The 21,322-nt window shown below is 36.6% G+C and overlaps 1 protein-coding gene across 1 annotated transcript in view; it reads right to left on the bottom strand.

The window, feature by feature from the left end:
• LOC117578299 (uncharacterized) overlaps nt 1-20,387 on the bottom strand; it is a 43,492-nt gene extending 23,105 nt beyond the window's left edge. The window contains exon 1 of the mRNA XM_052008800.1: nt 20,208-20,387. The gene's annotated coding sequence lies outside the window, so the exon portion shown is untranslated. The remainder of the gene's footprint in view (nt 1-20,207) is intronic.
• Between the last annotated feature and the right edge of the window lie 935 nt (nt 20,388-21,322).

Here is a 21,322-nt window from a genome sequence, read left to right as displayed (position 1 = left end):
GAATTCAGGCCGAGTTGAAATGCGATGGCGTGCGATAGAGCTCATACAATATACCAAAGTAATATACCAAAAAGCTCTTACAATATACCAAAAAATACCGAAAGTTTATTTTATTGATATACTATTACATTCACAACACTTCATTAGCTCTGCCTCTCTCTAAGACTTTAATTTGTAAATGTGCTGAAAGTGTTACGAACGTTAAGAAAAGCGTAAATCTAAAACATTAAATAAAATATTAAAACATCAATCGGATATTTAACTTTTCATTTCAGAGTTTTACAGCATTCCTGAAACCAGTTGGCTTAATTATATACATATATTTAACAAGTTCTATTTGAATGCTTTAATAAAAGTTGTTTATATTTAATTACAGATTCTATTTTAGTGAAATCTGCTGCAATACTTTTTGGGTAAGTACTTAAATTTGTCAATTCTAATTACAACAATTTCTTAGAATTTAATTTTTAAATTTGAAATTTTGGTTAATTCTTGGAAATCTACCTCGACATCTTAAAGTTATTGCTAGAGCATCTGCATGTCGACTTTGCTTTGCAAATTCATCAGAATCGCATTGCTTTTGTCGCTTGTTATAATTTCGACCCTTAAGCTGCAATTGTCAATTGCATTTGTGCCCCTCTTCACCCTCTTCTCCCTCTGCTTCTGTATCTTTTTGCACACTCTTCCCTCACTCAGTTGTTACTGCTTTATTGTTGAGTTACTTTTGCTGCTGGCAACCTTCACGTTGGCTTTTAATTAACTCTCCAAACACATTATCAATATATGTATGTATGTGTCACTCTCCCTCTCTCTCAGTCTCTCCCTCTCTCTTTCTCGCTCTGTTTGTATCTAAGTGGATTTCCCAATTTGCAGTGCATTTTCATGTCCTTGTTGTGGTTGCTCATTGCTGTCATCTGAATTAATGATAAACATCGATGTGTTCTCAACGCCAAAATTGTGTTCTTGTCTCTCTCGTGCATTGTTGTTGCTGTTGGGTCATTGTCAGTCCACCCAGGGCGTGGCACAATGGGGGGGCGTAATTACACGTGGCCAGCTAATCAATTTGTGCTGCAAAAACTATAGCATACTTTTCAGCGTCAATTGAGAACTCAACGAGTTTCGAGTGGAATTCTTTGATTGTTGCGAATTAACTATGCTAAGGCATCACAATTGGCAAGTGTTTGGAAATCAGAAACAGAAAACTTCAGCAAGGAAATTGAACGGTTGCAACCTATTTCGTTTGGCAGTCAATGCAAAATGTTGCCAAATAAAAGTGCAATAAATATTGCATTAAATTGAGTGCTGCAGCATTTGATAAATTTTATTGGACTTTAGAGACAAAAAGCGCACACGCAATAAGTTGGCAATTTACTTAGACTTGTGTGCTCACAAATGGCATGCGGCATGTGGCACGTGCCAATGCATGCAACTTATTCAGTTGCAACTTCAAATGTCAAGTGCCATTCTGAGCATGCAGTTTGACAGCCATTGGAATTGAGCTAGACGAAGCAAATGGGTATAAAAAAAAAGAAATAAAACAAGGGGAGACTCTTGAGCGAATCTTTTTCTAAGCAATTAAGAGTCAAATGAGTTGTAAAAGAAGTGAGCTAAATGAAAAGCTCTAAAGACAGGGAGCGCACGCATCTCTAGACCCAAGTGTGCTCTGACTAACAATTGCAAAAGTTTAGCTTAGCTGCCACAAAAAACACACTCAAAACACTCCGAGAAAGAGAGAGAGAGGAGAGAAGAGAGCGAGGAGAGAGGAGAGAAGAGAGCGAGGAGAGAGGAGAGAAAAGAGCGCAGTCAGCTGCAAGAATTGCACGACAGACAAGACAGCATGAAATAGCAAATGAATTTGCAAGGCAACGGAGAGGAGTGGAGTTCACATTGAATTGCCAGCTGAACAGACTAACTGTAATGCCCACTAACAAGCATGAGCTGCTGCAAGGGATACGCACATGAAGTGGCCTGCCCCCTGGTGGCAAGTTGAAGGCAAACAAGCGAATGAAGCCAAGATATGAAGAGGGAAAAGACAAGAGCAGCAGCAATTGCAACTGCAAAATATAAAGTGAGAATGACACAGTAGAGTGTGCTCGACTCGGAGATACTCGGTACCCAAAAGTAATACAGTATGTGGTATTATTCATTAAATATACCAAACTAAACAACAGAAAAAATAATTAAATATATATGTATAAGGCTACATGCGGTATATCAATATACTATTGCATTTTAAATGTTCAATGCAATATAAAATATACTAGATTGTCAACCAAAACTAAATAATAATACTAAGATATACCGTAGGCTATATATGGTATACTGATATACCATTTCATTCAAAATGAACAATAGAGTACGAAATATGTTAGATTGTTAATCAAAGCGAAAAAATACTAAAAATACGCATTGTCACAGATTTGGTATATTAATATACCATTGCATTGAAAATGTACTATAGTATATGAAGTATGTTAGATTGACAATCGAAAGGAAAAAATGTCATTTGGTATATAATATACCAAGTATTGGTATATCACTACATGCTACTATAAAATCCAAAATATATAAGATAGTTCGTTAAAGCGAAAAATTAAAAAAATCTATCTATTGTGTATCATCAATATACCATTCAATCTTAAATATATATATACCAGTTATACAGACTGTCAGTCTTCGACTAGCTCTCGTTGCGGGCAGACGTCGCTTCTCTTATCAGCAGAGTCTATTCGGTGTTTTTTCTTTTGCGACCCGCGCGGTCTATCTTCTACTGATCCTCTCACATTCTTTCGCGAGTGCAGTAAAGCTTTAGCTATCTAATCGAAAGCTTATATCGTCCGACAATGGGGCCCCCCCCTCGGCCCCCTAATCTGAAGGGCAATCAGTTTGCGTTGCTTTCTGAAAGCCCCCCTGTGAAAAAAAAGAGACAAAATCAAAAAATCGACATGACATTTCCCGAACTTCCAACAATAACACTTGAAAACCCTAAGTACATTATTATGGCATCCAAAAACGTTGAGAAAAAAATCTCTGATTTCTCCTGCATCGCCGTTTACAACGCACTGCGTTTAATTTCAAAAAACATCACTTCCATCTCCAACTTGCGCGACGGCAACCTGCTGATGTTAGTTAAAAATCAAAGCGAGGCTGACAAGTTCATCAACTCACCTACTTTACCGGGCATTTGCGACATCACATGTAAGATGCATGAAACCCTTAACCAAGTGAAAGGCACAATATACGCACCCTATCTCTCCGATGTCTCCAACGAAGAAATTATAGAAGAGCTGCGATCCCAAAAAGTCAGCGATATTTTCAAGTTCACTAAAACCATCGACAATGCTACCAAACCCTCTGGAGTAATTCTGGTCACTTTTGACCTATACCACCTTCCTAGCAAAATCGATATAGCATGGCATTCAGTAAAGGTACGGGAGTATATTCCGAACCCAATGAGGTGCAAATCTTGCCAGCTGCTTGGCCACACAGCCAAGCACTGCAAAAATGAACCTCGTTGCGGTAATTGCGCTTTACCTCCTCATTCGCCTGACAACTGCTCACAAACGAAATGCGTCAACTGCTCAGAAGAACACCCTTCCTCCTCTCGACAATGTCCCAAATATCAGCAGCAAAGAGAAATTCTGAAAATCAAGACAACAAAAAAATGCACAATGCGCGAAGCTAAATTACTGTTTAACGGAACTACAACAAAACAATCCAGCTCTTCCTCCTACGCTGCAGTAGCGAATGCTGGACACAATAACAACGGAAAAACAACGGAACAAAATAATAACAAAAACAACCACACAAGAACAACTATCAATAAGACAAGCAGAGATAAAACATTTACCGATTCCAACAAAGGAACTACAACAGCAACAACAACAACAACATCATCATTTAACTCAGCATCTACATCGCTGTCGTATCAGCAAAATCAACACGATAATAGCACTACCGAAACAGTCGATGATGACTATGACTATCTTGGCCTGACGCCTAAAACTACTGAATACCTAAAACAACTATCTAACAAAACTAAAACTACCTCTACCACCAACCTCCCATCTACTTCTACCTATTTAAAACGAAATGATCTTAACAATATATTAGATGACTCTATGGATGATTCTGATATATAATATAAATCTAATTATTATCTTAATTGCATATAATATCCACTCCATCTCTTCTAAACAATGACGCTCAAAATTCTTCAATGGAACATAAACGGATACTTCAACAATTACATTGAACTATTGTTATTAATTAATCAATCCAATCCGGATATTATATGCCTACAAGAGACTAATCTCAAATCTAATACCATTCAAGTCGCTACTCCCAAACCATTTATTGGTTATTTTTTTAATAATTCTGCCATTCTCCATGCGAAGCATGGCGTTGGTATACTTATACGACAAAACATCCCGCATAAAACTATCAATTTAAACTCTCCCACTTGCTCTATGGGCATTGAAATTTTATCCCACCCGAATATAATAATATTAAACTCTTACTTCCCCCCCAACCAAAGCCTATTAGCCTCCGATTTAATAAATATTGTAAAGGCAGCTCTAAAACCTATAGTTTATGTTGGGGACTTCAATGCTTGGAGTCCGCTATGGGGGTCCTGCTCTCGCAACTCTAAAGGTTTTCAAGTCGAAGATCTCATAGTCAGAACAAATTTAGCTATTTTAAATGATGGTTCTGCCACTCACCACTCGACTCACAACTCCTTTACCAACATCGACCTGAGTATGGCTTCCGCTACCCTGGTACCATACTGCAAATGGTCAATTGGCCAAAACTTACATGGTAGCGATCACTTTCCTATCACCATTAACCTCCTGACCCATATCCCACCGGAAAAATTCACACCTATAATTAGGTTCAAGACTGACCATGCCAACTGGATTACCTTCCAATCCATTTGTAAAAAAAACTTTCAGTTTGAGTCTACCAATGATTTGAACCTTTTTACTGCCAGAATCACGAAAGCTATAAAAACAGCAGCCAACGTAGCCATCCCTCAAACTAAACCAAAAAAACAAAGGAGGAACCCTGTTTGGTTTAGTCCATTTCTCCAAGATCTGAGAAAACAAAAGCAGGTTCTCTGGCACAGCTATAAAACCTCTCTTAACAGTACCAACTTAATAGCTTACAAAAAAGCTAGAGCCTTGTTTAAAAGAGAAGCTATTAAAGCAAAACGTGAATCTTTTGGCAATTTCACCTCCAACATCAACCCTCTTTCTACAACCAAAAAAATATGGGCCGATATCAACAAATTAGTTGGGATTTTCCCAGGGCCAATTAAATCCATAAAGGATAATAATATTGAGCTGCATAATTCGGCAGACATTGGCAATGCTTTCGGAGCTATGTGGTCCAATTATTCCAAGGACGAAAATTTCTCTAATGTATATATAGCTAGTAAAGAAAAATTTCTATCTCAGGCATATTTGCCTAACCACTTATCCGCAGATGCTAAGTTCCTCGAATCGCAGTTCATTTCGATTGAACTGGAATCAGCTCTGCAGCATGCCAAAGGGAAAACTCCTGGTCATGACCGCATCTCCTACACTATGCTTCGTAATTTACCCATAGAAGGAAAGCAAAAATTGCTAGAAATATACAACAAAATGTTAGATGCGGGTAGCTACCCACATACTTGGAGGACTGCTACTATAATTCCTATCCTTAAGCCAAATAAACCTACCCATGAATTATCATCCTTCCGTCCCATATCTCTACTCTCCTGCCTAAGCAAAACCCTGGAAAAAATTCTTGCCAGAAGGATCATGTGGTTTATGACTAAGAATAAACTTATCAGCCCCAACCAAACTGCCTTCAAGCAACAGCATAGTACCATTGACTCTCTTTTGCATATCCATCATTACGCGTCTGATGCCCTTTCAACCAGAAATCATGTCACCATTTTGGCTACGGATTTCGAAAAGGCTTTTGACCGCGTTGGAGTGCACTCTGTTCTAGAGCAACTATCCCGGTGGGGGATAGGTCCCAAGACCTTCAACCTAGTGAAGGCTTTCATGACCAAGCGATCCATCCGTGTTAGAGTTAATAACTCCCTAACTAATTTTTATAAATTACACAACGGCATTCCACAGGGGTCCCCCCTCTCTGTGGTGTTGTTCTTAATAGCGTTCCAATCCCTTAATAATATTATATTAAAACACAAAAAAATTCAGCTTTCAGTTTACGCTGATGATGCCATCATTTTCAGCAACTGCAAAGATAATAATTTACTTTCATTTACCCTTAAAAAAATTCTTGAGGATATCGTAGAATGGGGCAAACTCTCAGGAGCCACTCTGGCTTTAAACAAATGTAAATTATTTCATATTTGTAAAAAACATCGTTGTACATATCCAACTGTAACTGTAAATAACATTACAATAGAATATACATCTAGTCTTAAAATTCTCGGCCTTACACTCGACAGAAAACTTACGTTTAAGCAACATTGTATTAACCTTAGAGATAGCCTTAACAAACGCTTAAATATTATTAAGTTTCTTGGGTCTAAACGATCGCTCGTCCATCCAACCTCGCTAGTTCAAGCCACAAGAGCCTTAATGCTGGCCAAAATCGACTATGGATTGGCTATCTATGGATGGTGCGCGCCTTCCAACATCAAATTGTTCTCCCCCGCATACCATGCAGCAGTACGGCGAAGCATTGGCGCATTTCCAACAACTCCGACAAAATGCTTTTTAGCTGAAGCTGGCTTTCCTGAAATACAGACGAGAACTGCTCAACTGACTTTTAAGCTCATTCCAAAAATTCTCTGCTCGACAAACCAAATTCTTTTAAAGGATTTTAAAACAACGGTTAAGCAGCGCCGAAGATTTAAAGTCATGTCTACTATCCGCAGATGCTCCAATTTCTTCAAAAAACATCAATTGGATATGCCGCATAGTTGGAACAAAATCAGCCCATCCCCTCCTTGGCGACTACAGGACCACACCGTGAATATGTCTCTCCACGTGTTAAAGAAATCGCAAACACCCAAATGTATATTCCTGCAAATGCTAGCTGCCGAAACGGAAAAATTGCCCAATTGGAGTTGGCTATACAGTGACGGATCCAAAACCATTAACTCTACTAGCTTCGCAGTCGTGAGCCAATCAGGTACCGTTGCAACGGTTGTTGCATCAGGATTGCTCCCTGCTTACTTTTCAATTTTCTCCGCAGAAGCTGTAGCGGTTCTAAAAGCTATCCAACATGCTCTCGAGCTTAAGGGAAAATTCATAATTTGCAGCGATAGTCTTTCTACTCTTAATGCCGTTAAAAACACGTATAACTATGACAGCCTGATATGCCAAATCCGACATCTTTGCATTAAACACGCTTCAAAAATAAAACTTTTTTGGGCCCCAGGGCACATGGGCATAAAAGGCAACGAACTGGCAGATGCAGCAGCTAAACTTGCAGGACAATCTCCTTGCCTAATGGTCATCCCTGATGTCCGCGACGACCTATGGCGCAACATTAAGGCTATTCTAAAAAGGAAGGAAATGACACATTGGGACAACTACGACCACAGGTTTAAACTATATAACCCAAACATGGAACCCGTTCGTTATCCACCTTCATGGCACAGAAGACAGTGCAATGTTATCACCCGGCTCAGAACTGGTCACACTGCTTTAACCCACGAGCACCTACTAAAAGGAAAATCTAAGCCCAGATGCCCCAAGTGCGGGGGAGAATTATCAATGCAACACATATTAGATACCTGTCCGCAACTTATTAACACGAGAATCCGCCTATTTGGCCAAATGCAACCCACCTCTCTTCTTACCTTACCTACTCACAATAATGTTAAACTACTAATTAAATTCCTAGACATCAACAAATTATTAAACAACATATAAATTAACTGTCGAGTCGATGGCCTTAGTTGCTAGCACTCCCTTTCTTTTAGTTATTATATTATTCTGTATAATAATTAACATGTAAATAAATAAATAAATATACAGACTGTACATACATATCTATGTACATATATATATACTTAAAGTTGTAACATCCTTCTACCCGTTTAGTTAGCGGGTATAACTACATACAGCAAATAAATTGAATGCTAAATGCAACAAGGAGGGCAAGGGAAAAACAGCAGAAAGCGAAATGAAAAATTGTCTATATTTTTGTATGCTTTTGGGCGCATTGATGGGCGTGGCTGTGAAGAGAGAGAGAGAGTGCGTTACACTTTAAGCGTGATGTGCATGCTTTGCGGTTAGCCAGTGGCATTTTAGTCCACAGACACGTACAATATCCTCAATAACATCAGCGTCAACATATTAATACCGAACAACAAGCAGAAGCCCAGTGGGAGCATCACGTGAAAGTGCTGACTTTGGCAGCATAAGTTCATCAATCAATTAAGTTAATATTATCACACACACTCGCTTCAGCTTGAAGGCGAACGAGCGAATTCGAAATCATTTTACTAGTATTACGCTACAATGTTAGCGTAAGTATCTCGAGCACTTGATGTGCACTAGAAGCTTTTACAACACTGGCTATTGCGAATGACAGCTCCTTGAGTTAGTAAAGCAAATCGAATTTAGTTAATGTCAGCCAAATAAATGTTAAATGCATGTGAAGGTTATGCTTACAATTGGAAATAGTTTCATTATAAACTGCAAAAATAATTTGAAGCTTAAGCAATATATGAATTTACATAGTAAAGTATAAATTGATTATATACCTCGAATTATAATTTAGTTTAGTAATTTAAAATTCATTTACTGTCAACTAAACCGATGCCTAAAATACTAAATAATACACAAAAATTTTAAATTTTAATGTTCGATTAAAGATTTTATTTAACTTTGTGAATTGAAATTTTTTTTTTAAATCAGAAAATTATATTAAAAAGGGTTTCATAACCAATATGTATAATAGGAAAACTATTTTCATTTGAACTCTCACCAATATATACATTTTGAAAAATAAATATAAAATCATTAATATGAAACTGCTCAATTAAAATTTGTTTAAATTTGAAACTGAATGCTCTTTAGCTCTAACTCGATTTTTGGTACACACAATAATATATATAGTATTTGTTAATTCCTGAAAATTTAATTGCGATCAGATACAAATCTGGTATATTTTACACTCTTTGGTATAATTTGCACTCTATGATATATTTTACACTCTATGGTATATTTTCAATGTAGTATAGTATTACAATGTCGGTATAATTTTAGTATTTTTATGGTATATTAATTTGATATATTTTAAAATTAATACCACACTGTTTTGCTTTTATTCAAAATAGGTATCGGGTATTTCAAAGTCGAGCAATTTTGACTGTAACTTTCTTAATTGTTGATAATAATTCAGTTCGAAAACAAGTAAATAATTACAACAATTACCATAAACAATGAAATGAATTGTCGAAAAACCAATTAAACTAAAAGGGGACAAACTTGAATTATTGAAATGTTAAACAATTAATTAGTGTACAATGTGCTCGCATATTAGATTAGATTAGCCTGGAAATATTAACGCACAATGCCAAAAATCAGTGCCAAAAGCACTTTATTTAATTATTATTAAGCAAAAGTTTCGCTGAGTAAATTTTGTGTGTTGCTTTTGCTGCTGCTGCGAAACTTTCAGCCGAGTTTACAACATTTTCGCACCACATCATAACTTTTCCCATATGCATTGTAATACAAATAATTGCGCTCAAAAACGCTGTTGAATATTCCATACCCCTTCAAAAATGAAAAAATAAGCTATTAAAGTGACATAAGAGTAGAAAATTGAATGTGATGAAACGAAGTGCACTTTAATTTCACATTATGCATTCAAAAAGCAAAGCTAACATTTATGTCAAAAGCAAAACACTCGACCAGTAAACAAGCTGAACAGATAAAGGAAAACGAGAATGAAATCTATTAAGAGAGAGCGAGAGGGGGAGAAAGAGTCTGTCCGTGTGTGTGTGTGTGTGTAAGAACGAGACATTTATTGATACAGCATAATGGAAAAAGGCAACAGAAATTGTGCGAGAGAGTCGAGAACCGTTTTATTTGCTCAAATCATCTGCAAAAACAAATTGAAAACGCGTCGCAGCGTTATCGATACACAAACACAAACACACAAAGGCACGCACACATAAATACACACACGCACACATAACTATATAAACACACACACACACACGTAAAAGGAGCAACAACAAAACACACACACACTTATACTTTAATTGGCAATGATATTTAATCATTTGCCAGCATTGCGACATTGTCTCTAACCTGACGCCGCCCTTCCGTTTCACCTCTCCTTTCCCTTGCCTTGCCCTTCGCCCCCTCCCTCAGCATAGCTACGGCTGCTACTCAACTTCTGGCTTTTGCTCTCTGTGAAATCACGTCAGCCTCCCAAAAAAAATCTGTATGAAAATCTGTTGCCCAGGCTCAGGCAACTCGCAAACTCTCGACGACGACAGCCAGTGGCATTTTTCTTGGTTTTTTCCCTATGCCCCCTTCTATATACCCTCCCAAGAATTAGTCAATGCGGTATATACGACTGGCACGCACTTTATCTCAATGAAATTATTGAATATGTCAGCTTCAACTTGATTTTATCTCACTTTGCAGTGTAATATCCAGTTTTGCAGTCTACAGTGCTTCTTAAACCTGTCAATAGGTTTGATCAATGTATTCAGTGCTTGTAAAACATTCAATTAGAGTTGATCACAGTCTTTAGTGCGTCTCAAACCTATTGCAAGCATTGAAGTTCAGCTTTTATTCATGCTCTATTTTTGTAGCACAATTCATCAAGCCTTCAGTGCTTGTTAAACCTTGTAATGCATTTTATCTGCCGATCCTATTAAGTTTTTATTGCCGCTCTTTCTTTTTTTTACTGGCAATTTAGTGCAGTTCATCAACGCGATTTCGTGCAAGATTTGATCACAGTTTTAAGTACTTGTAAAACCCAGTTATGAAATTAAAGTTCTGCTTTTATTCATGCTCTATTCGTGTTTGTTTTGCAGGGTATTTAACAGTCCATTAATTCTATGTATTCGCTGGCATCAATGCTTGCCAATTTTCGTATCAATTAAGTTATGTATGCCGCTGTATTTTACATGCATTTTATCGCTGGCAGTCAGTGCTTGCAAAACCTTTGCAAATCTATGCCATAGATTTCACGTTTTATCCCCTTGCAGGGTATTTGTCGCAGTCGCGCATCACACGCACTGCTTTCGCCATTATTCATGCTTGTTTTTCATTCACATGGCAGCAAATACATAAAAATATTATGCCATACATTTGCCGACTGACTGCCAAAGGCAACAACAACAAAAAAATAAAACAAATAAGACAGCTATAGTCGAGTGTGCTCGACTGTGAGATACGCGCTACCCATTGTGAATAGAAGCAAGATAGTGCGGTATAATGATAACTTTAAAGTATACCAAATCAATATACCGAAAATATACAAACATATACTAAAATATACAAAAATATACCACATTTATATAGCACAAAAATACTGCAAATATATCAAAGGTAATGTTTGGTATATTGATTTAAAAATTAATCGAATTAATATACCGCAAAATGCAAGCTTTAGAATTAATATACCGCAAAATACAAAAAATATACTAATGTGTATATTTGACAAATTTAAATACATACATATGTATGTTGTATTACATTATATACTACAAAATATACCATAGAGTGCAAAATATGCCAGATTGTCAGCCAAACCAACTAAGACCCATAAGAGACAGACGGCCAAGGCTATATTGTCTCGGGTGTTGACCCTGATCAAGAATATATATATGCTTTATAGAGTCGGCGTTGAAGGCAGATTGACTGTTACATACTTTTCCTGGAGTTAAAATACCCTTCTATCCTATGAGTAGCGGGTATAAAAAGGGGAAAGGCAAAGTTCAGGGGCAGCAAAGGTTGTGGCAGTAGTCTTTCAAGAATGTCAATTCAGTTGGCACAAAATACCAAAAGCAAAAATCAAATTTCAGCAGCTTAAATGTTTTGCTGCAATTTCATAATTGAATATTAAATGAAATTTGAAATTTGTGCTTAAGTAGCTTGAACTTTATTGATTGCGCTCGTTTTTGCGGCAACAACTTGTGGCATCCATCGACTGCTTGTTATCGGCTTACAGTTGTCGCTCTCTGAACGGGCATTCACATATATACTTTGAGTACTCATAGTCGCATTCGCATTCGCACTCGTTGTTAGAGATTATCTCAAGCCATTAGTATTTGAAAGCTCAGCTCGCACTTTGCCTTCTAAGCTTCAGTTGTGCGCGTCTTCATCTTCATTTCTTCGTTTCTGTTGTCGCTTAACAGCTCCCTTGTTACTCTCACTCTCTGTCTCTCTTGCACACACCCATCTCTCTCTCTTTCTGTCGTGGTGATTCGCGTCTCTATTTGCTGCTAGTGATGACTCTCGGTTGCCACCGCGGGGAGTCCCCCAAGTCGTAACAATCTTATTCACGAACATTTTTTATGCGCTGTCAACCTTTTTTGCTTTCGCTTGCTTCATTTTATTTTATATCCTCGCCCTCTCTCTTTCTCTTTCTCTCTAATACCCTGTAAATACGCTTCTTAACGAGCGCAAATGCATGTGTTGCTAAAGCATTTAACGAGTTGTGTTTGTTCTCTACAAATATTTGGCATTGCAACATTTGGCAATCAGCACTGACAATGCAATGTTCGCTAAAGAATAAATGTGTATTTGCTCAATTATTTGATAAGATTGACTAATACAATAATAATAGGATGAATAGTTTCCAAAAAATGTAATTTAAAATACAAAAAAAAGAAAAGCTTTTATATATTCTGACTTGTTAAAGTCGAGGAGCACTCAATAAAAAATAGTATAAAAATTATATTTATTGAAATAATCGTTACAGGCACAAACTTATAATACCCTTCAACCCTATTGGTTGCGGGTATTAGTATGGAGTAGCACTAAAAGTTTGACGCGCAGAATATCTATTACTACTTAACAATGCACTTATATGGTTACCTGAACAACTGATAATTGGGTATCAACCTACAGGGTACTTACATATAGTATGTATCAACTCATACTTAAATTAGAATTGCTCAATGGTTCTTAAAGGGAAATAAAAGCTTTTCAAATGCAATGAGGCTTGGTATATTTGTCAATTTCCATGAATATGTTGTTAATGTTATTTTTATACCCGCTACACATAGGGTAGAAGGGTATTATAACTTTGTGCCGGCATGTAGAAGAAGGCATCTCCGATCCTATAAAATATATATATTCTTGATCAGTATCAATAGCCGAGACTATCTAGCCATGACCGTCTGCCCGTCTGTCTGTCTGTCCGTCCGTCCGTATGAGCACATAGATCTCAGAGACTATAAGAGATAGAGTTATAATTTTTTTAGACAGCATTTGTAATGTTTGCACGCAGATCAAGTTTGTTTCAAATTTTTGCCACGCCCACTTCCGCCCCCGCAAATCAATAAAATCGAATAACAAGCGTAATTTTCAAGCTACAGCTGGTGTATACAAAAAAAAACTATAGTATGATAGTATTTTATGGTTTATTTCATTCAATAACTATCTTTTTATTTCGCGAATCTTTCAGTGATGTGGCCATGGTTTTTTTTTTGTTCTTTACCATTTACGTGACAAATTTAGGCACATAAAGGTTACTAGAAACGGTCACTCTAAAATTTGTGTATTATTATTTCACTCATTTGGAAAAAGCGCCAAATAACATTGAACTTGAATTAAAGAGAACTAATAGAATTTCTCAGTTCGAACACATCATTATTTTGTAATTTGGAATATACAGGATATCTACTAGTCGTGTTGCTAATCATGAAGTGTTGTGTCTCGATGCTGTTGTCCAGCAAGATGCGAGTAGCAGTTGGCATATTGTTGCTTTGGCTGCGAACTATGCACATTAAGTCAAAGCCACATGCTTTTAGAGCATAGCAAATAGGTCCCCCTCCATCCCCCATGCCACAGCCCCCCTTTTTCGTCTTGCAACAGAGCGAGTCTCAAGTGCTGTCGCATCAACTGCGGGCTGCATTTCTAGAGCAGGACACTCGAGACAGAGACAGAGTCAGATAAACTGCAGCTCGTGGATCCTTAGCACATCAGCAGCCTGATTCTTGTTGCTGCTGCTGCTGTTGCTGTTGTTGTTGTTATCCTTGTTGTTGTTGTTGTTGCTGTGGTTGCTGTCATCGCTGTTTGCATTGTTTTGCTTAGATTATCTGCCGGTTTCTGCACAGCTGCCTTCGAATGGGATGGCAACAGCGCGATATCAAGCATGCTGCGTGCTTCCTCCGCACATTGTTCTTGTTGGTTGTGCTTATAGAGCTGTTAACCATACCATATACCCAGCCACGCCCTCCTCCCACAGAGAGAAAGAGGTTTTGTCTCTATCTGACATTTTCATGTAAATTAAATAATACTCAACGCAAATAAATGTAGGCAGAACAATGCTCAGCAACAGCTACAGATACAAGGATATGCATACGACCACGCCCCCCGCTACCCCGCCCACAAGGAATATACAAGAAAAAAAGGTCAGCACGTATCCTTTACAATTGGAATCAACGAAAAACTTTTTTGCCCATCATCAGAAATTAATGAGTTTCAACAAGTGGCAAAGAAATACAGAAGAAATATAGACAAAAAGGTACAAAGAATTCCGGGTATGTGGTTAGGCGGCAGTGCACGACTAGGCATATACCCTAGGCTTTTGAAACTGTCACGCAATAGTGCTCAAATTTAGCGAATATGCTATTCAAAGGTGTACATTTCAGTATATTAAATATTAAGTTTGTAATCCACAAATATCGAATAAAGTCGAGAATTGTCTTATCTATTAGATAATATCTAAGCTGTTAAAGTCTTTCTTAGCTATTAACCAATTATGCTGAAATTTTTAGAATATGCACTTAAATCATCGATATTTCAGTATATTAATTATACAATTTGTATCCTGCAATTTCCGAATGTCAAATGATTTTTTTAACAGTGCTAAAATTCGAGAACTATTTCTATTTTTTAAGTACGCTTAAAGTCAAGATCTATTTCAATTTCTAAATCAGAAAAACTGTGCTGAAATTACTAGAATACGCAGTTAAATCGTCTATATTTCAATATATTAAATATTATCCACAAATTACGAATGTATAATGAGTTTTTAGAGTGTGCTAAAAGTCAAGAACTATTTTAAATTATCTGTAATAAGATACTAAGAATGAAAGGAATTTTATATTCTACGTCAAACGATTTCTAAATGTAGCACAAAAGTCGAAAACTATTTTAATGGATCACTCAGAAGCTATAAAGCAAATGTGCTAAAATTATTGGAATGTACAGTTAATCGGTATATATTTCAGAATATTAAATTTTCAATTTGTAATCCACAAAATACGAATGTCCAATAATAATGCATGAAATTGTCTAACTAATCGTAAATTTTTATTTGTTTCTAGATTGACATAAATCCGCAACTGCAGCTGAGTTTTTGTTGTGGTAAGTACAGAATATATTATTACCATATTAAGAATATTATTATTACTGAATTATTATTTAATAATAAGAAAGAAAAAAAAAGCTTATAATATGAAGATCTCCCATGTATTTCAATTCATTTTCGAAGCTAGCAGATAGAAGAAACAGCACGAGAAAGTTAGGCTCTCTAATGTGGCCACACTCAGAGTTCCTTGAGGTTGAATTCAATTTAAAATGTTGTATGTAGAAGTGTGCAACCCTAATGCTACTCACTGCATATATTTGCACTAGTTAGCAAGGCCTTTTTGGCCAGGATAACACAAATATGTATGACGAGCGCGTCGTCGTCGTGCTTAAAAGCAAAAGTTGAACATAACTTGAACTTGACCACGCCCACATACCATTTTTTTGAGGGGGAGGGGGCAACACCAGCAGCGGCAACAAGAACACCGCGTTTAGGCCCTTTGGCATTTTGAACATTTTCCACATTCTTGCCCATTTTTTTTTTTTTGGTTTTGTTTTTGGCTGCACGAATTTTTCGTAGAGAAATTCAAGCACGTGTTTTGGTTAAGCAACATGGAATATAGTTGAATCCTTGCCACACTTTGTGTTGTTTTTCTTTTTGTTGCTTAATTAAAGCAACGGCGGCGGTAAAAATAAAAACATACAAAAGGGACAGCCAGAAGGGAAGATGGACAAAAGTGATTCAATTAGCGGGCAAACGTTGAAGGCAAGCTGCTTGGTTAGCACCGCATTGCTCATACGCCGCGTGTGACAGACCAAAAACAAAAAAAAAAAAGAAAAGTGAGATGAAGAGCAGCTGCAGCTTTGCTCGTTGGCTTTGCTCAAAAATGTTAATTACAAAACCAAATTATGTTTATGCATATTTCAGGCGCTTAATGAATTTATAAAACTCTCGCTCTTGCGTTGATGAACAGGAATCGCAGTCGAGTTGACTTAACCCAACTTTGAGAGGTATGGCAGCAGAGAGGGGTAGAGAAGGAGGTAAGACTTGAGCTTGTACTTGTGCCTGTTGCGTTGTACAACAACTTGTGCGGCAACTTGAGAGCTCTTCAGCTGTTGCCCACGTTGTCGCTATAAATGGCAAATTGTAGTCTACTTTTAGGCGCACCTGACAAAAAGACTTTTACTCTCATCTAGCAGACATCGCTCCGCTCTACACTCTCGGGAGCTGCCCTTATTAAAGTACAGCCTCTTGCAGCAACGAAATAGAAAAAGTTACTGCAAAGCTGACATAAATCAAAAGCAAATGCAACTCGGCTTCTCGCTTTATACCCGCTACCCCAACAGGGTAGAAGGGAATTCGAAATTTGTGCCCACCAGAAAATTTAGGTAACTGACAGATGGAGGCAACTCCGACACCATAAAGTATGGATATTCTTGATCAGCTATGTCCGTCTGTCTGTTTGTAGAAACACACAATACAGTATATATCATTCCCTCAAAAATTTATTTGTGGTTAGATAAAAATTGTCCCCAGATATTCAAGGAATAATTTTGTATGAAAAGAAAACTTTTAACAATCTGGTACATTTTGTAATTTATGGTATATTTTACAAGTAATAATATGTCAATATACAAAACAATACGATTATTATATTTTAGTATTTTTTTTTGCATATTAGGGTAATGTCACACAGTTTTAATACAAAATGGGAAACAGCTTAACAATCTGATCAATTTTGTACTCTATAATATATTTTGAATGGAATAGTATATCAAAATACCAAATAGGTCTTTTGGTATATTAGTTAGGTATATTTTAAGAATGTCATATTGTAATCCTTGCTATATTTTCAATTTAATAGTATGTATATCAATATACCAATAATGCTTTTCGAATATTGTTGTATATTTTAATACTGTATGGTATATTTTAAATGCAATAGTATGGCATTATACCAAATAATACTATGTGTTATATTACAGTATTTTTTGGTATATTCGAATAATGTCACACTGTTCTGCCTTTAATCAAAATACGTATCGAGTATCTCACAGTCGAGCACACATGATTGTAGCTTTCTAAGTTGTTTTTCTTTCTCGTTTAGCTTTATGTGAAGTCAAGCACCTAAAAGCAGGCAACAAACACACATTGCTCACAATTGTGCTTGGACTTTTGGCTCTGCCTCGGCCATTAAATCTCATTTGAAACGTAATTTAGGACTTTTCATTTGGAGAGCAATAATTGAAACGAGAGCACAAAACTCAGGACTCAGGCATTCCAGCAATTCAGAAACCAGAATTCGTCTGCTTACTTTCCATATACACTTTTGTCTGATTTAGCTGGCTCAGATCACATTGCATTGCACGTTGAACAACATTTATTGGCGACTATAAAATTTGATGTGTAATACCAGTTTATATTTCACGGACAAAAATGTGTCGCCTAGAATTAGTGTCAAATTACAATTAAATCATAACAATAACATTTTAACGCGCGGCAATAATATTATTGTAGGCATATAAGCATTAAAACCGAAACGCAATTTAATAATAAAAATATAATTTTAATGTGTGATGGAAATGTTTTAATATTTCCTCTTTTCTTTAAACATAGAAAAATATTTATTGAGTAGAAAATGTGTTCATTTGTTTCTCTTCAAAATTCGTTCGATTTCTAGAAATTCGATTCAACACAAATATTTATTTTTATGACAAAAACGGTGTTATATTTTTACGAAATATTAACAAAATGCCCACATTATTTTTAATTCTTTCATGTAACAAAAATTATCATTATATGTTTATTTATTAAGCCTCAAAACATATTTAATATCTATCAAATGCACTAGAAGTGTGATTGAAATTTATTAAACAAAATAATTTACGAAGTACAGTCAAGTGTGATCGACTGTGAGATACCGGCTACCCATAGTGACTAAAAGCCAAACAGCCTTAAAATACTGCAAATAATATAGTGCAAAATTACTAAAAATATACCGAAGGCCATATTTGGTATATTTAAATAAAGACAAAAACAGTACAGTATTCACTTTAAAATATACTAAATAATATGCTATAAAATACTAAAAGTATTATATTATAGAGTACTTATACCATAGAGTACTAAAATATACCAGATCCTCAGATAGGGCCCTATTGCAGTAGGCGTAATTTGCCATACAATAGTATTTCTTAAACAACCCAAAAATGTAATTATATATTTATTAAGTATTAAACCATATTTAATAAATTTTTAGATGACTCTTAAACGTCAATCACATTGCTGTTTGGTTCTCATTCTGCTAAGAGTGTGACCAAGTGTGTGAAATATATGGTCTTAGAAGCATATTTAGCATAACACTTTTCATCAGACAAGAATGGTCTTAGATATTCTCAATATTTAGTAGAATATTTCCTCAATACAAACTTCGCAAAGAGTTTTTGTATGCTCTTATTTTGACAAAGTGTGACCAAGTGTGTGAAATATATAGTCCTAAAAAACATATTTAACCTATAACTTTTCATCGCGCAAAAATTTGCCTCAATATTTCTTAAATTTAGTAGAATCCTTAATTCGAAATGCGCACAATTAATTTTTATTTGAAGACATTACTAAGAATTACAATTTTTATAAGTCCTAATATCTCTCAGTCATAATTTGTACGAGTATTTCTAGTACGAACTGGAGACAGTTTGATAATATTTTATCATCAAGTACTTTTTTAAGAGCAATTTCTGTAGCATATTTAGCGAAGAAATTGTTCGCCGTCAAGCAACAATTTGCAAATGAAAAACAATGCACGATAAAAATCTTGGATTATGAGAATTAATTTTTGCCTGATTTTGATGATGCGCCGCACTTTTGTGTGTGTGGAGCAAAAGGCCATAAATCTAAAGATAATTTAATGCGGCGCGTTTAACGACGCTTTAGCGACCTAGCAACGGAGTCGTGGCGACAACATGAGGGTAGCAGATGCCACGCCCACTTCGTAGCGGAGGCGAGGTCAATGTGCTCGAGTCGCAACGTCGCGACGTTTTGTTGCCACTTAAAGCCTTACCTTTTAAGCCGCACTAAGCCAATTAAACTGGACAAGCGAAAGAATATAATAAAATGAGACTGTTGCACACAGCAACAGCAGTGGAGAGAGGAGAAGGGTGTGTGGCCTGCCCCAGTTTGGGGCAACTACAGACACAGAGTTGATAATAAATTCACCTTATTGCGCCGGCAAACTCATTATGCAATTCCCAGCTAAGAAGCGAAGACAATCGACTCGATAGCTAAGATCAGCACGAAGAAGAGCATCCAGCAGTGCTCTTGCAACTGTACAATGCTCTTCAAACTAAACTGAAATGCAAATGGCAAGTGACACTCTTCGTGTTTATGCGGCGTATGCTTGATTTGCTGCCTTTCATTTATTTATATTTATTTTTCGCCTTATTTTTTTCGTGTTTTTTTTTTTGTTGACTTTCGTGCAGCTAAATAATAGATGAGGCATGCCACAGCGTGCGGCGCGGCACGGCACGGCGCTGGTGGCAGGCGTGAAAGATTACAGAGGCTTTTGCCCGAATGTCAAAATGTGAAAAAGGACACTCGACAAACAGAAAGACAGGATTTAAACGGCGCAAGTTAATCGCCGCCACATGTTGCAACTAAACACACACACACACAGACACACACTTAAGCTAGTCACAGTCTTCTATGAGGTGCATGTTCACATCAATACTCACAGCGTGTGTGAAGATGTCCACAACAACAACACAAAAAAAGATGAGCAATTTTTACTTTTTTTTGGCAACGCCTCGTTTCAAATTTGCAACTGTTATTTTGTACGTCGCTCGGATTTTGTTTGAATTTTTATCTGCGGCAGGCCACAGGACGCGTGAGGCAAGACAACCTGCCACTGGGCGACACAAATGCGAACTGAAGAACTCAGTCGTTTGCTGCTGTTGCTGTTGCTGATGCTGCAACGAACACGACACGAATCGAATTGGCGCCTCGTGTGTTCAGTCCCGATTAAATTGGCGACTTGCCCCGCGCCACATTTCTCGTTTTTTTTTCCTAGGTATGTGTGGAGGTCTGTGTGTGTGTGTGTGTGGCCAGGCTGGGGCATGGCACAGCTTAACTTTGCCCACATTTGTGCCACAGAAAAAAGTAAATTGCGTCGAATAACACAAAAAATAAGACAAAAAACAAACACACAACACATCAATTGCAATAACAGCGCAATAATTACAGCAATAACATTAACAGTGAAGCTAACAGCAGCAGCCACATTAACAGTAACATTAACAGTAACAATAACAGTTGCACTAACAGCCATGGGAAGCATTAGAAGCGCAGTAACCGTTGCAATCTAATAATGTAATAAACGTATAATAAAATGTAAAGCATTTAAAAACTAAATTTATATAAAATTCAACAACGATTTGCTTATTCTTTAATTTAATTAGACAAAATAAAGATCTCATCGCAGTTGACTTCATTTTATGCTCAAGTCAAAAGAAAAGTTTCTAGAAATTGCAAACTTATGAAAGTAATATACTAACTTTATGCAACTTGAAGGCTGCGATGAATAATTATTGTTTTGCATTTCTTTTTCATAATTATGACAAAGAACTAAATGGAAATTGCGTGGCATAAAATTCTAAATGAATTGGAACTCTTTATAATAATCAAATTCATTTTAATACCCGTTAACCTTACGATAGAAGGGTAGGAAATGTACGTAACAGGCAAAAGGAGGAAACTCCGACCCTATAAATTATATATATTCTTGAACAGAGTCAACAGCCGAGACGATATAGTCATGTAAGTTCGTTTCTCTGTCTGTCTGTCCGTTTGT

The sequence above is a fragment of the Drosophila albomicans genome, chromosome X, assembly GCF_009650485.2.
Source record: "Drosophila albomicans strain 15112-1751.03 chromosome X, ASM965048v2, whole genome shotgun sequence".
In the NCBI taxonomy this organism is placed as follows: domain Eukaryota; kingdom Metazoa; phylum Arthropoda; class Insecta; order Diptera; family Drosophilidae; genus Drosophila; species Drosophila albomicans.
This window is presented reverse-complemented; position numbering and strand designations above follow the sequence as displayed.